This window comes from Blennius ocellaris (assembly GCF_963422515.1).
Source record: "Blennius ocellaris genome assembly, chromosome: 1".
In the NCBI taxonomy this organism is placed as follows: Eukaryota; Metazoa; Chordata; class Actinopteri; order Blenniiformes; family Blenniidae; genus Blennius; species Blennius ocellaris.
The window spans coordinates 31,753,164-31,771,183 of NC_137650.1; positions in this window are offsets into that span (position 1 = coordinate 31,753,164).

The window sequence follows — 18,020 nt, forward strand, 5'->3', positions numbered from 1 at the left end:
TCCTCGGTGGCAAGGCACCGGGAGTGGATGAGATTTGCCCAGAGTTCCTTAAGTCTCTGGATGTGCAGGGACTGTCGTGGCTGACTCGTCTCTGCAACATCGCGTGGCGGGCAGGGACAGTACCTCTGGACTGGCAGACCGGGGTGGTGATCCCTCTCTTCAAGAAGGGGGATCGGAGGGTGTGTTCCAACTACAGAGGGATCACACTCCTCAGCCTCCCCGGGAAAGTCTACTCCAGGGTACTGGAGAGGAGGGTCCGGCCGTTGGTCAAACCTCGGATCCAAGAGGAACAATGCGGTTTTCGTCCTGGTCGTGGAACAGTGGACCAGCTCTATACCCTCCACCAGGTGCTTGAGGGTTCGTGGGAGTTCGCCCAACCAGTCCACATGTGTTTTGTGGATCTGGTGAAGGCGTTCGACCGCGTCCCCCGAGATGTCCTGTGGGGGGGGCTCCGGGAGTATGGAGTCCGGAGTCCCTTGTTGAGGGCTGTTCGGTCTTTGTATTCCCGGAGTAGGAGTTTGGTTCTCATTGCCGGCAGTAAGTCGGACCTGTTCCCAGTGCACGTTGGCCTCCGGCAGGGGTGTCCTTTATCACCGGTTCTGTTCATTACTTATATGGACAGAATTTCTAGGCACAGCCGGGGGCCGGAGGGGGTCCAGTTTGGGGACCACAGGATCTCATCTCTGCTATTTGCGGATGATGTGGTTCTGTTGGCCCCATCAAGCCTGGACCTTCAGCGTGCACTGACACGGTTCGCAGCCGAGTGTGAAGCAGCTGGGATGAAGATCAGCACCTCTAAATCCGAGGCCATGGTTCTCGACCGGAAAAAGGTGGCTTGCCCCCTCCAGGTCAGTGGAGTGCCCTTGTCCCAAGTGGAGGAGTTCAAGTATCTTGGGGTCTTGTTCACGAGTGGGGGAAAGATGGAGCGTGAGATCGACAGGCGGATCGGTGCAGCATCTGCAGTTATGCGGACGTTGTATCGGTCCGTCGTGGTGAAGAAGGAGCTGAGCCAAAAAGCGAAGATCTCGATTTACTGGTCGATCTTCGTTCTTACCCTCACCTATGGTCATGAACTATGGGTCATGACCGAAAGAACGAGATCCCGGATACAAGCGGCTGAAATGAGCTTCCTCCGTAGGGTGGCTGGGCGTACCCTTAGAGATAGGGTGAGGAGCTCAGTCACCAGGGAGGAGCTCGGAGTAGAGCCGCTGCTCCTCCACATCGAGAGGAGCCAGCTGAGGTGGCTCGGGCATCTTTTTCGGATGCCCCCCGGACGCCTCCCTAGGGAGGTGTTCTGGGCATGTCCATCCGGTAGGAGGCCTCGGGGCAGACCCAGGACACGCTGGAGGAACTATGTGTCTCGGCTGGCCTGGGAACGCCTTGGGGTGCCACCGGAGGAGCTAGAGGAAGTGTCTGGGGTGAGGGAAGTCTGGGCAATTCTGCTCAGACTGCTGCCTCCGCGACTCGGCCCCGGATAAGCGGTAGTCAATGGATGGATGGATGGAAGTGGGGCCCCAAAATAAAATCCTGCTTAGGGTCCCAGTTCCAAGAAGTTCCCCCGGGTCCCGTCCCGGTTCCAAGAAGTTCCCCCCGGGTCCCGTCCCGGTTCCAAGAATTCCCCCCGGGTCCCGTCCCGGCTCCAAGAAGCCCCCCCAGAGATTCCCCGGGTCCCGTCTCGGTTCCAAGAAGCCCCCCAGAGATTCCCCGGGTCCCGTCCCGGTTCCAAGAGGCCCCCCAGAGATCCCCCGGGTCCCGTCCCGGTTCCAAGAAGTCCCCCCGGGTCCCGTCCCGGTTCCAAGAAGTCCCCCCGGGTCCCGTCCCGGTTCCAAGAAGTTCCCCCGGGTTCCGTCCCGGCTCCAAGAAGTTCCCCCCGGGTCCCATTCCGGCTCCAAGAAGCCCCCCCCAGAGATTTACTGTTTCCAAAATATTGTAATTAAAATCCGACCTCCCTCACTCTATCTCTGGCAGTTAACGAGCTGAAGTGAGGTGCACCTGCATTGTAATTTGACACCTTCCTGTAGCTTCATGTTTCATCACTGCCGTGTGATTGACAGCCTGGATAGCAGTAACAGTGCTGCTCTATGGGCTGACCTGGTGTCATATGCAGCAGTTTGCACGGCAAGTCCCTTTTGTAATTTGTACACCGCCGACAAGTGCCGCCTTCACCAGGTCACTCTCATGTCCCGCACTGACCTCCGTAGGAGGCCAGGCCGAAGGCCCTCAAATTCATGTCGGTGGCAGTTTTTGAAAAACTTTTCATGTTCCATCAGCGCTGTGTCATTCCCAGCAGAATTGAAGTAAAACCAGATTCTGGCTCGGGGGCACCTGCCGAGTACCACCTGAGATTTTCAGGTGGTTGGGCGAGCTTGCAGGCTAGCACGCCCGTTAGCATGCTAGCAAACATTGTCCGATTGAGCTGAAATTTGGTAGGTGGCCTAATGCATTAACCACAGTGATCTAAATATTTTCCAACTGCCTGACTGAGCAAAAGACCTAAATAATGACAACAATTATAACAAAAGCAAAAACAAAAGGACATAAAACAAAAATAAATAAATAAATAAATAAAACAAACACAAGAACAACAAAAGCAAACAACAACTTGGTTTTGATAATTAACAGAACAATCTCGTCAATGAGGAGTGGAAGTGTGTGTGTGTGTGTGTGTGTGTGTGTGTGTGTGTGTGTGTGTGTGTGTGTGTGTGTGTGTGTGTGTGTGTGTGTGTGTGTGTGTGTGTGTGTGTGTGTGTGTGTGTGTGTGTGAGAGAGAGGAAGAGAGAGAGACTTGGGATATAAAGCGCATCACTTAATTTCAATTTTTTTTCAAATTCAAAATAAATGCTGTTTTGTTTATTTCGTGTTGCCATGGGAACATGTTGCATAAGAAACTGAAGAAACACCATATCTGAGCCAAGTTACTGATATTTAAAGTCCACTTCAAAATGTTTGCATTCTTAAAGACGTACTTTTTCAGTGTTTTGCTTGTCTCCAGCTTGTTATAGTGAGACTTTCACCACCTCCACGTAGTTCTAGTAGTGAAGTCTTGGGTCTGTTGTAAAAGCAATTTGCCATCCAAAGAGCTATTTATGCATTACATTAGATACACATATGGACTTTGTGTCCATATGTGTATCTAATGTAAAAAACAACAACAAAGAAGTTCAATGCATCTTCACATTTAAGCTATTCAATTACCCTATTCAATATAGTTTTAGGTTTTTAGCAGGTTTGTTTCCTTTCCACTTAAGTCTCCATTTACCTAAAGCAGTGTTTTTCAACCTTCTCTGAGCCAAGGCACACTTTTTTCTTTGGAAAAATCTTGAGGTACACCACCACCCAAAAATTTAAAAATGTTAAACTCTGTAGCCTATATTAACAATATATAGTCATTCTCATCAAAGTTTTATCAACAGGAATCAAACAAATACAGGAAAAAAGTATTTCCCAATTTCTTTTTTTTTTATTTTTACTCACTCAGTGTGAAACCTGGACCTGTTTGGATGAACACAGAGCTGAGATCCTGGTTAACATTCTTCCTTTTCAAAAACTTCTCCATCACTGTCACTGACACAGTACTTTGATACAAGATGGTAGCAGCCGCAGCTGGTGGTGATTAACCAGACTGACGTCTGTCAGTTTCGCTTTCACCGACACACCCTAACATCTTGTCTCAAAGTTCTGTGCTGCCATCTATTGGCGAAGAGTATTTATACGTGATTACTCTGCAACACACTGTCGGCTGTGAGAGCAAATGTTTTTTTAGAAAAAAATGTGAAATTGGATAATTTCCCACGGCACACCTGACTAGATCTCGTGGAACACCAGTGTGCCGCGGCACAGTGGTTGAAAAACGCTGACCTAAAGAACTAAAGCAGAATTAATTTATCTTTTTAACTTTCTGCCTGTCACCTCTTCCTGTCCACTAGGTGGCAGTACAGCAGCACGGCTGCATCTTTTATAGCCCTGCCACAGCAGAGGAGTCAGTCTCTCAGCAGAAAGCAGGCAGATTAAACCAATTTGCACACGCTGCAGAGTTCACAGCTGCTCCGAGGCTCCAGCTCACACATTGTTTGAAACAAGTCACTCTCAGGGAATAACTGCTCGGGTCTGTGCTTCAGGCTCGATATCCACATGGATATTTTATTGTTTTAAGCAACAGGAACCCCCCCTACACTCCCACCCAGTTTTTCACAAGGACTTGCCCCATTTGTTTCTATCCCCCTCTTGGTTATCACAGATTCAGATCTTCAATATTTGATACTTCTGAAAACACAAAAGCTCCCCGGAGATGTGATTTCTCAAAGCGTCACTGTTTATAAGTATTTTCATTCTTTCACTCTGTCTGCTCAGTCCTTTCACATTTTTGTTTCTTCTCACTGTTCACACGAACTGTTCATTCAGTTTCCAGGACATGTTCTGGAGAATGTTTGGGTTTTTTTTTTTCCAAGAGATGTGTGTAATTTAGCCATATGGTGACTTTTTTTTTCTCATGTTATCTATACACTTTCTGGCAGCATTTATTATTGCTATATTTTCGAGAAAAGATTGTATGTGGGTGGCCATTTACACAACAGTGATGCTCGGAGCCACTGAAAATGCAAATTTTACCAAATGCTCTGACTCCGTCTCGGTGGAAATGGTGAAAAACAAAAGTTTCCTGAAGCGCCGCCGCTGCTGCTCATGCACACCACGGCCAGAGCAAATAGTACAACAGTGTCCATATTCCCCTGTGACTTGGCAGTTTTATATCTGAGAGTCTCTGTAATAACAATCCAACTAACTGAGGTTTAAAAAATATAATGGAGTAATCAGACCGCTGCTTGTTTGTTTGCTCGCCGCTCGGGGAACCGAGGAGCACCTTAACAGGAAGTCAGATAATTCCTTTAAGTGGGGACGTGAAAGGCAAATGTAAAGGTGAACTGACAGCTGAACGTTATCCACATGTGATTGTAGATAACCGTCAAATCAGCCCGTCCCTGGTGGACAAGTGTCGGACGATGTAAACACACCTTAATGCAACAGGACGGTTTAATGAGGTACATCAATAGAAGTTCATTTAGACCCAATTAACACAAAGACACATGAAGATCACACTCCTGCACACAGTTAAATATTTATCCATCTCATCAGCAACGGACTCCTCGACTGCGTCGTTAAAGCTGTACGTCACGGTACTATTCCTCTTTCAGTTGCTCCTTCCAGGGGCTGCCTCCATCTCCCTCCTTCACTTCTATAAGGTTGTCCTCTTCGCTTTCCTGCATGGCAGCTTTACCTCCAACGTCCTTTGCACTTTCTGTCCGTTATCTCTCTTCAGCACAAGTCCAAAACCATCTGGACCTGCTTTACCTGCTCAGCCTGGGCCAGCCCTCTCATCTATTCAGTTTACATCCTTGCCCTTCTTCGTTGCTATATATATACTCTGATTTTCTGTATTTATATATTTTTATAATTATCTCATAATTCTGAGAAAAACAGACAATTACATTTTTTAATAGGTAGTTTTTTCTCATAATTGTGAGATAATTATGTCATTAATTCAGAAAAACAGAGTCATTTATATTTTTTCATGTGAATGCAGTACACTTCAGTAAAATGCAGTAGTAACTGAGGATTTCCTTTGTCATACAGCGACATCTAGTGGTCCCAGATGGTCAATGCCAGTATTGTTATATAAGTCACTTCTTAATATATGTCATGTGACTTCTAATCTAGAAAATGCTGTCTAGTAATCCACTGCAAATTGATGTGTTGTAGTTTGTAAAACAAACAACTTTTGGGCAAAATATAAGCAGGATTTGCATAAAGGGCCATAATTTAACACAAGGTATCTCCTTCAACGTGAGTCATACATGAAGAAGTGATAAAGTCCTGACAACATATGCAACATATATTCAAACTGCACCTTAGTCCAACAGTTTGGTGAAGGTACCAGCTGTTTTATTTGTGTTAATTAGGTGTTTTGTTTGTTTCCGCTCTCTTGACTTGTGTTAATGGCCTTCTAGTGAAGAAGCTGCCTTTTTGTTATATTAAATACAATATTGTATAGTTGGTATTGGGATTTACCCGTTTAGCCCTCCTTTGTATGATTTATTGTATTGTGATTGTGTGTTTTGGTTTCTGTTTGATTATCGTAAACTTAAGAATTACCAATAAAATCCTCACTTCAGGAGTATTGTGTTCATTTCATACGACAGGAAAATACCTTCACTCCCCCTTAAACCCATCCAATAAACCATGGTGAGAAATGTAACGCTAACTCTGTGGCAGGTCAAAATAAAATTAAAAAAAAAACATAAAAACAACAAAAACACATAAGATGGGCAAACTCATAAAGTGCATAAGCCTTCTACAGCTGCATCCTCACCACACCAAAGAGCTCTATGAATAATGTCCATGGCTTTTATTTTCTGAAGCCATCCATCCATCCATCCATCCATTGGCTACCGCTTTATCCGGGGCCGGGTCGCGGAGGCAGCAGTCTGAGCAGAGTTGCCCAGACTTCCCTCGCCCCAGACACTTCCTCCAGCTCCTCCGGTGGCACCCCAAGGCGTTCCCAGGCCAGCCGAGACACATAGTCCCTCCAGCGTGTCCTGGGTCTGCCCCGAGGCCTCCTACCGGAGGGACATGCCCGGAACACCTCCCTGGGGAGGCGTCCGGGGGGCATCCGAAATAGATGCCCGAGCCACCTCAGCTGGCTCCTCTCGATGTGGAGGAGCAGCGGCTCTACTCCGAGCTCCTCCCTGGTGACTTAGCTCCTCACCCTATCTCTAAGGGTACGCCCAGCCACCCTACGGAGGAAGCTCATTTCAGCCGCTTGTATCCGGGATCTCGTTCTTTCGGTCATGACCCATAGTTCATGACCATAGGTGAGGGTAGGAACGAAGATCGACCGGTAAATCGAGAGCTTCGCTTCTTTTCTGAAGCCACTGTTCAATAAATGTTTGAAGGCACACTTCATTGCCAGTCTTTCAGATTCTAGCTTTAAACCAAGAGTGCCATCTTGTGGAGTCGGAAAATAAAGAAAGTGATCCATGAACCTTCATTGAAGCTTCATTTGGCCATCACTAGCGGACAGACCATTTGGAATTATTTAATTCCTTCATGGACAAAATATAGTCAAAAAATCACTCTGTGATTCAGATCTTTTTCTTAGGCCTGCAGAGAAGGCCTTGAAGGTAGTGATGGCCAAATGGAGCTACTAGCTGAGGTTAGTTTAATGCTAATTCTTTCCATGCTTTTTAAATGCTTTTTATTGCTAATGGTAGGCTAGTTAGCTTGGCAGATTAGCATCTCAGAAAAGACCAGATTCCAGGTCAGGGACACCTGGGGAGTAACCTGTGTGACTTTCAGGTAGATAACAGGTACTAGGCGAGCATGCTTGCTCGTATACTAACAGTTGCCAAGATCAAAGCACAGAAACTTGAAAGAGGTGATGTCATTTTTTCTTGATCAAAGTGAAGATCGAAGTTCACAAGATGTAAGATGAATCCTTTGATGACAGATCAGGACATCACAAAAACCCAGTAATACAACCCTTATACATTGTGTGTCAGTGAGCCACCAACCAAACCCATAAATTCAAAGTCGAGAATAACTAAGTGAGTGACCTTCATTGAAGATGAGCAACATTTATGAAGAACTACGTTCGGAAGGACTTTTCTGTGATGCAGTCCTAAAAGTCCAAGGTTCAGAATTTCAAGTGCACAAGGTCATTCTGTGTGACTGTAGTGACTACTTCAGGTAAGCTGAAGCAGAGAATATAATGTTTTTCCTTAAAACTTCTGGTATAATGGATAGAATATGTTTTACTCAGCACTCAGTGATAAAACTGATTAAAAAAAAGATAATCTTTAATCTTTTCACAAATGTTTTATTTCTCTATGTCTCTGTCCTCAGAGCGCTTTTCACCCAGTGGTCTTCCCTGGAGCAGAGGGTTTTTGAAGTCAAGCTCATGGCTCCTGAGATGATGGAGCTCATCATTCAGTTTGCATACACAGGCTCTTTTACTGTGACAGCAGACAATATGATGGACATCATGCGAGCAGCGGATGAGCACAACATATGGGGCATGGTGGAAACCTGCAGTCGCTTCATGGAGACCCAGCTCTCCCCAAACAATTGCATCAAGATTTGGCAGTTCACATGTTTCTGTTATTCCCCCGACCTGTGTTCTAAAGCCCACCACTACATCCTGGGTCACTTTGACGAAGCTTGTCTCAGTGAGGCGTTTCTGCTGCTAACTGTCAAAGAGCTCACTGATTTCTTTGGTAGAGATGACCTAAGTGTGAATACAGAAACCATTGTGTATGAGAGCATGATGAGATGGATCAACCACATGCCAGAAGACCGAAAAGGGCACCTCCATGAACTGATGTCAAAGGTATAATAATCTTTTGGTACATGAGTATGAATTGAGTTCTTTTATTTAACTTTTTTTTTCAGTCAGGAAGACATGATACCAAGTATTATAAATAGTGCTATGTATTCAAGTGAGTTGGGGAGAACTTGTGTTTAAGGGATTTGGCTAAAACATCAAAATCATAGACACGTAGAGATAACTGACAACAATTGCCATGGTCCATAAGGTAATATCTCTCAAATGTGCCCATTTCATTGCTGTTTAGATACGAATGTGCCTGATGGGTATGGAGTACCTCACAAATGATGTGCTGTCCAACAATCTGGTGAAGACCAACCCTTCGTGCACGGCCATCGTCTTTGAAGCCCGCAGACTCCTGAATCTCCACACCGATATACATGACAACAGGAAATTCAACAACTATTTATTTCGGCCACGCCTGCCCACTGCCATTCTATTGGCCACTGGAGGCTGGAGTAGAGGGGACCCCATCAATGCCATTGAGACATACGATACGCGTATCAACCGTTGGGTCTTCCTGTCAACCGGGAGAGGAACGCCTCGTGCTTACCATGGGACCGTCTTCCTGGATGGCTTTATCTATTTCATTGGTGGCTTTGACAGAGAGGAATATTTCAGCACTGTGCAAAGGTATGACACTACCAGGGACATCTGGGAAGAGATGCCATCGATGAGGTCCCCCCGCTGCTACGTCAGTGTGACTACACTGAATGGACTCATCTATGCCCTGGGAGGCTTTACTGGGCACCAACGTGTGAGCTCTGCAGAGCGCTACCAGCCCCAGGCTCACCAGTGGGACCTTATAGCGCCTATGAATGAACAGCGGAGTGACGCCAGCTGCACAAGTTTCCAGGGGAAGGTAAGTGTTCTCAAAAAGCAGTTGGATATCATGACGTGTAAGAGTAGAGTAAATTGATAGGGAACACTGACAACCCTCAAGACCTATAAAGTAAAATGACTTCCTGCCCCTACGTTTATCTTCAGGTTTATGTATGTGGAGGCTGTAATGGGATGGTAAGACTGCAGTCAGCTGAGTATTATGACCCACTGACCAATCAATGGACAATGATTTCTCAAATGGTCAGTCCCCGCAGTGGACTTGGAGTCATTGCTTATAGAGATTGCATCTATGCAGTAAGTATACCAAACTTTTCAAAGTCTTTTCAAATACTTGAATATTTCTTGTCTTCAAAGGAGAGTCTTGCTAGAAATTACTGTGAAAGTAAATGACATTTAAATGATTAGCCAAGTTGTAAACATTCAGCAGATGAACATGGGAGGGCATGTGGCTTAAAATATCACATAATATTCCCTTAAAAATCACAGTGTTTTGGTCATTTCTAGTTATTTCTTAGTAAATACTTTTATTTTCCTTCCAAAGGTTGGTGGCAATAATGGCTCCAATGGCGACAATCATTTGCGCATTGTTGAGGCCTACAATCCACAGACTAACATCTGGACCAACAAGCTGCCCATGATTACCACACGCTCCCACTTTGGCATCGAGGTAGTTGATGACCGCATCTTTGTTGCTGGGGGCTATGACGGCTCTGGCACCTGCACTGCTGTGGAGAGCTATGATGCTACGCTGGATCAGTGGACTGAGGCCTGTGACATGGACGTCACACGCAGTGCGCTGAGCTGCTGTGTGATATACGGACTCCCCAACATGGCCGACTATGTCATTAATCGAGACATTCTGCCGATTATTGAATTAGAGGGGGAGAACAATCAGGAGGAGGAGGAGGAGGAGGAGGAGGAGGAAGAAGAGGAAGAGGAAGACGAGTACGAGTACGAGGACGACGACGACGACGACGACGACGACGACGACGAGGAAGAGGAGGAGGAACTCAGATGGCTCTGAGGGCCACAGGACAACTAGGAACAGGAACTGACAGTTCAGGAAAAACACAGTAAACTAGAGACTGGGAAAAAACACGGGACACACAGGACTGGGGGAAACAGGCCAGGTTGACAAGACGAACCGACAAAGACGGAAGAAGAGGGGTTTAAATACACAAGTCAGGAGTGAACACACGTGGACCACAACGATTGGAGCACATAGGGGGAGAGGTTACGGGGGATCAGAGGTGGTGTGCAAATGGATCCAAGCGCGGACTCTGGACACACGTGGACCACAACGATAGGAGCACACAGAGGGAGAGGTTATGGGGGATCAGAGGTGGTGTGCAAATGGATCCAAGCGCAGACTCAAAGAGTTCCATAAAACGGACGACAAGGACACAAGTTGACTAGACATGATGATGAGACAAACTGACAAAGACAGAGGACGAGGGGTTTAAATATATAAGTAAGGGGTGGACTCAACGAGAGGAGCAGGTTGCCGGGCTGGAACAAGTTACAGGGATTCCTAGAGCAGTGGTGTGAAGTGGTGGATATGGGTGAGTCCGCTGGGTCCATGATGAACAGTTCGTTCTGTCAGGCATCGGAGGTGGTGTGCAGATGGACCCAAGCGCAGACCAAAAGAGTTCCATAAAAAACAGGTTTATTGCAGTCCAGGGAACACAGGAGACACAAGGGCAATGAAAGGGATGACAAGGATACAAGTTAACTAAACATGATGACGAGACACGTTAACAAGACAAACTGACAAAGACAGAGGATGAGGGGTTTAAATATACAAGTAAGTGGTGGACACAGGAGGAATACAACAAGAGGAATAGGTCGCCGGGCTGGAACAGGTTACAGGGATTTGTGTGTCAAAACAAAAGACTGATTTGCACATCTGGTATAAAAGAGAAGCTTTATCTCCAGTGTGTTTTATGACATTTCTCACCATTATATCACAGTGACAGTTAGTGGCAATGTGTGCGCATGCGCTAGCTGGAGTGTGCACGTGGGGTGTGCGGCTCTCTGAGTGTTGTGTTCAGTGTGAAACAGGGCCAAATGGCCCAGGTCTAGACTGTGGCTAACTAGGGACCTCGCGAAAGGCCGGCCACAGGCCCGGCCAACGGCCGGTCCCTTTTGTAATTCGTACGTCACCGACAGTGCGGCACTCATACAGTCACTCTCATGGCCACTGACCACTCAGAGTGGCCACGCCCCCTAAGGGCCACCTAGGTACACTAAATCGCCCACCACGGTCCGTAGCAATGTTGTAGAGAGATCAAACTCATGTCCAATTGTTCGTCTTTTCAAGATCTACAACTTAAACTTTGGACCTAAATCCAACAGGAAGTCCGCTATTTGCCTTTCATAGTAAGATTTTCGTCCAAAAAAGGCCCTATAAGGCCCAAACGGAAAATATAACTCCTCATAGGACGAAGGTCGTATTGGTCTGACGAACATATCCTGAAATAGAGGAGATTTTCTACTTCAAAAATTTAGCGGGGATTTTTCTTACTTAGTCCGGTTTCGTTTTTATTAGACGTCAAAGCTCCCAATGCCGAATTCGGCCTTCTGGCTCCTCTTATCTGGAAACATGGGAAAACTGAAATGTCTCCACCAAAACCACCGACATCAAACACCCCGAACAACTCTCAACTGTTCGCAAACCGTGAGTGTCAGCAGGCCCGCCCCTCCCTACACGCAGAACACGTGCTGTGCGTAGGGCCCCGCGATCCTTGGGGGGCCCCATTTTGCGCAAGTGAATTGAATTTCCCTCGGGATCAATAAAGTATCATCATTCTCTGCAATTGCGCAAAGGATGCGCCTGCATTTTACCGAGAGGCGCGTAGAGCACCGCCACCAAGTCAGCCCGAGGCAGGAGAGAGAGAGAGAAAAAAGAGACGCAATGATTGAAAGCGCGAAGCGTCACCAATCAGCGGAGGCGGCCAAAGTTTACCTCTCCAAACCTACACAGACTGAAAGAGGACACAAATTCCTACAAAATAATGGTATTTTTGTTAGGAGTCACACACCTCGCTCCAGCACCGGATCCTCTCTGACACTCCTGGAGGCAATCAGCTGATTGATTGCCTTGCATTCTTAAGCCCTGCAGTGAGGTGGGTCCGGTGCCAGAGGATTGTCTTGGTCTTCAGTCCGTGTGGTTAGTCTCCTGTTGGCTGCTGCCGCAGGTGAGTCGGTGTTGTCCTCCCCGGGGAGTGAGTGTCCTCCCCGGGGTGGTTCCCGTTCCTGTTCCGATGCCAGAGATCCAGAGAGCCCCCCAGAGATCCCCCGGGTCCCGTCCCGGTTCCAAGAAGTCCCCCCGGGTCCCGTCCCGGTTCCAAGAAGTTCCCCCGGGTCCCGTCCCGGTTCCAAGAAGTCCCCCCGGGTCCTGTCCCGGTTCCAAGAAGTTCCCCCCGGGTCCCGTCCCGGTTCCAAGAAGTTGCCCCCGGGTCCCGTCCCGGTTCCAAGAAGTCCCCCCGGGTCCCGTCCCAGTTCCAAGAAGTTCCCCCGGGTCCCGTCCCGGTTCCAAGAAGTTCCCCCCGGGTCCCGTCCCGGTTCCAAGAATTCCCCCCGGGTCCAGTCCCGGCTCCAAGAAGCCCCCCCAGAGATTCCCCGGGTAAAATAAATTTTTTAAAATAAAATCCTGCTTAGGGCCCCCACTTGGCCAGGGGCGGCCCTGAGTGTCAGCCACAAACTGAGCGCATCGTCATGGCCACGAGAACCTGCCGAACAAGACGATGTAACATGTGGGGAAAATTCCATAAACAGTCACCTTTATGACGAGTTAAAGCAACAGAGTAACATTTTTTTCGCCCGAGATTTTAACATAGCATCTAGTGGACCAAAATCGGGCGTTGGCGCCAAACAGCGGCCCCTGGTGTCCAAAGTTTACCTCTCCAAACCCACACAGACTGAAAGAGGACAAAAATTCCTACACAATAATGGTATTTTTATCCACATACTCCCCGATAAGTATGGATTCAGAGGACTTGTTTCCAAAATATTGTAATTAAAATCCGACCTCCCTCACTCTATCTCTGGCAGTTAACGAGCTGAAGTGAGGTGCACCTGCATTGTAATTTGACACCTTCCTGTAGCTTCATGTTTCATCACTGCCGTGTGATTGACAGCCTGGATAGCAGTAACAGTGCTGCTCTATGGGCTGACCTGGTGTCATATGCAGCAGTTTGCACGGCAAGTCCCTTTTGTAATTTGTACACCGCCGACAAGTGCCGCCTTCACCAGGTCACTCTCATGTCCCGCACTGACCTCCGTAGGAGGCCAGGCCGAAGGCCCTCAAATTCATGTCGGTGGCAGTTTTTGAAAAACTTTTCATGTTCCATCAGCGCTGTGTCATTCCCAGCAGAATTGAAGTAAAACCAGATTCTGGCTCGGGGGCACCTGCCGAGTACCACCTGAGATTTTCAGGTGGTTTGGCGAGCTTGCAGGCTAGCACGCCCGTTAGCATGCTAGCAAACATTGTCCAATTGAGCTGAAATTTGGTAGGTGGCCTAATGGAGGCGCTGCGGTCACGAATCACTAGCTAATTAGATACTTTTGACACTGTTTTTTCAAAATATAAGTCCTAAACCTTCCGTAAAAAAACCTTCCAAAATTCTTTCTCATCCGGTCTAGAGGATCGTGCCCACCCCGACACACTGTTATTATCGGCTATTCTGGAGGGATTGCGGCTAATTTAACAGCAAGATCGGATGATTTGATAGCGGACCTGCTTCAGGGACCTTATTCAAGGTGCCCGTTATTTTTGAAAAAACAGTGTCAAATGTAGCTAATTAGCAAGTGATTCATGACCGCAGCACCCCCAATTAGGCCACCTACCAAATTTCACTCTGAGTGGTCAGTGCGGCCATGAGAGTGACCGTAAGTTGAGAGTTGTTCGGGCTGTTTGATATCGGTGGTTTTGGTGGAGATATTTCAGTTTTCCCATTTTCCAGATAAGAGGAGCCAGAAGGCTGAATTCGGTGTTGGGAGCTTCGACGGCTAATAAAAACGAAACTGGACTAGGTAAGAAAAATCCCAGCTAAATTTTTTTTAACTTATCGGGGAGTATGTGGATAAAAATACCATTATTTTGTAGGAATTTTTGTCCTCTTTCAGTCTGTTAGTTTGGAGAGGTAAACTTTGTTTTTTTTTTTGTTTTTGTTTTTATTAAAAGAAAGACATTTTTAAATACATTACAGTCATTCCAATTTGCTTTTATAGAGAAAATAGAAAAGCCCAACATATCCACATGAGCAAGCAGGTGTGTTTGCGACTGTGGAAAGGAAAAACTCCCCCCAACAAGGAGAAACCTTTGCAGAAACCAGACTCAGAGGTGGCGGCATTCTGCGGACCAGTTGGGGTGAAAGGATAGAGGACAGGAGAGGAGAGACAGAGAAAGACTTGGTGGAGAAAAAAAAAAACAATAAAAAATACATACAATACCCTTGTTAGTGCTACATACATTTTTTTTTCTTTTTCTTTTTGATAATACATTAACCACAGTGATCTAAATATTTTCCAACTGCCATGAGATTAAGACCAGCCTGAGCAACAACAGAGCAAAAGACCTAAATAATGACAACAATTATAACAAAAGCAAAAACAAAAGGACATAAAACAAAAATAAATAAATAAATAAATAAATAAATAAAACAAACAAATACAACAACAACAAAAGCAAACAACAACTTGGTTTTGAAAATTAACAGAACAATCTCGTCAATGAGGAGTGGAAGTGTGTGTGTGTGTGTGTGTGTGTGTGTGTGTGTGTGTGTGTGTGTGTGTGTGTGTGTGTGTGTGTGTGTGTGTGTGTGTGTCCTCTGGATGTGAATGGAACTGTTGTGGGGGGGCCCGCAGCACCACCACCAGGGCCGGACGCCGCCACTCCGGCACCCAGCGACCCACCGGATCCAGGGAGGCCCCGACAAACCACCCCGGAGAGCCACGCCCCAACCCGGAAGGCACCAGACGGAGTGCGCAGAGAGGACCCCCCCCAGGCCAGAGGAGCCCACAAGAGAAGGATAAAGGGCGCAGAGCCCCGGGCCCCGACCCGAGCCGCCAAGCCGGGACCGGCCAGTGCAGCGCTCCCAGGCCACGCGGGCAGGGAGCCCCCCTGGCCCCGACAGCAGATCCCGCCGCACCCCCGGGGGCCATCCCCCCACCACCCCCCCAACCCCGGCGGGACAGAGAAGGCCCCAGCTGCCAAGCCCCAGACCAGCCCCCCCCCCCCAGACCAGGAAGGGCGAAGGCCCAGCCAGGCCCGGCCGGAGGACAGCCACCCTCCAACCCCCAGCAGCCCCAATTCCTTCCCATCCCCATCCCCTAATCCCAGCCCACCCACACATCCATACCCAAGCATATGCATACACACACCCAGACATACATACACACCCACACAGACACACACACCAAGCATACACATACACACACAGACATACATATCTACATATATACAGACATACGTACATACGGAGAGGTAAACTTTGGACACCAGGGGCCGCTGTTTGGCGCCAACGACCGATTTTGGTCCACCAGATGCAATGTTAAAATCTCGGGTGAAAAAAATGTTACTCTGTTGCTTTAACTCGTCATAAAGGTGACTGTTTATGGAATTTTCCCACATATGTTACATCGTCTTGTTCGGTAGGTTCTCGTGACCATGACGATGTGCTCGGTTTGTGGCTGACACTCAGAGTTTGCGAACAGTTGAGAGTTGTTCGGGGTGTTTGATATCGGTGGTTTTGGTGGAGACGTTTCAGTTTTCCCATGTTTCCAGATAAGAGGAGCCAGAAGGCCGAATTCGGCATTGGGAGCTTTGACGTCTGATAAAAACGAAACCGGACTAGGTAAGAAAAATCCCTGCTAAATTTTTGAAGTAGAAAATCTCCTCTATTTCAGGATATGTTCGTCAGACCGATATGACCTTCGCCCTATGAGGAGTTAGATTTTCCGTTTGGGCCTTATAGGGCCTTTTTTGGACGAAAATCTTACTTTGAAAGGCAAATAGCGGACTTCCTGTTGGATTTAGGTCCAAAGTTTGAGCGCGTGAGTTGTAGATCTTGACGAGACGAACAATTGGACGTTCGTTTGATCTCTCTACAACATTGCTACGGGCCGTGGTGGGCGATTTAGTGTACCTAGGTGGCCCTTAGAGGGCGTGGCCACTCTGAGTGGTCAGTGCGCCCATGAGAGTGACCGTTTGAGTGCCGCACTGTCGGCGACGTACGAATTACAAAAGGGACCTGCCTTTCGCGAGGTCCCTAATTATAAAAAAAAAGAAAAATTTTTTTTGACAGGGCTAGCAGTGCTAGTTGGTTAGTTCTTGGTTGATTCTTGGTTGAGTCTTGGTTAGTTCTTGGTTGGTTCTTGGTTAGTTCTTAGTTTGTTCTTTTGGACTAAATGTGTGCAGGAGATGCATGGAAGTGTAGAATGTGTCACTGCTGAGCTGACCACTCAGGTCATAACATGTTTGGAATTCATCACTGCTGCACTGTTTCAGGTGAGTGCATAAAGTAAATATAATGAGTGTTAAGACCCGGTTCTCGTAAGAGGATGCAGGAAGTAATAATAACAATCACCATCAGCTCTGATGTTCTTAACAATTTGTGTTACAAACAATGTCCCAGAGCCTTGCTGCAGACTGTCAAGCACAACAGAGGCTTTTTGTTTGCCTGATTTTTTTCCCCCCTTGATATATTTAACAGGTGTCACGGTGGTGGCTGCTTTATAAGCAGACAGTTAAAGTAATGGAAATAAAAGAGGCACACTTTCATCCACATTTCTTCTCTAAAAGTCATCACTCTGCAGTGATGGAGCTTTTATCTGTAATTCACACACAAGTTTTGCTTTTTCATCTTTTGCTCCGGCATTCGCCAACCTACTGCCTTAAACCCCATCTTCTTTCATTTCCTCCCACTATCTGTCATTATTGCCACCCCTTCCATTTCTACCTCCCCATACCCGGCACTAGTCTAGTCTATTTTTTTTTTTTTAATCTCTGTCTGTCTGCGTTTGTCTGAATCACACCCACCTAAAAGGAATCATCGCCGCCACGTCTCCTTTTACTTGAATTGCACATTCCTGCCATTTCTCCCTCATGTCCTCCATTCTTCTTCCCCTCCTCTCCCGCTGTGTGTGGATAGATGGCAGCCGAGCTTCTTTGCAGGCTCAAAAATAACATTGTGCAACCCGAGTCTCAAGGTAAAGATCTAATACTGACAGCTGAGTCACTTTTCTTCTCTCATCCTCTTCTGATTCACTGCTTCTCTCTGACCTCCCTCTTCAATTGTTTCTGAAAGGGTTAACACAGTATTACCTCTTATAATCAGAGGCCTGTCCTCTTATTAACCTCTGTCCTCACATTCACCTCAGGTACTTTCGGTTTGAAGAACCGGCTCAAACCAGCTCTTGTTTACCCCAAAAACTTTACCTTTGCCATGACGTATGCATTGACTCATGTAGAGACCACTATCTGACTGTGACCAATCACAAGCATGAAATACCTTCTGAGACCAAATAAGGGGTCCGCCGAGGTCAAGAGGTCATGTTCAACTGTATAAATCTTATGCTCCGTCAAAGTACGAGGCTTCTATTCTGTACTCTTGTAGTGCATGTATGGTTGCCCTGAATGCATTCAGTACAATAAAGACTCCTGCAATTCATCCAGACAACAGTTTGACTCCTCTTCATAACCAAACGGACGCGCGGAATTGATGATAATTCCAACATTTCTCAGTGTTTCACTGGGTAGTTTACTGATCTTCCTCTCCGCCGTTTTTTTCATCTCTTG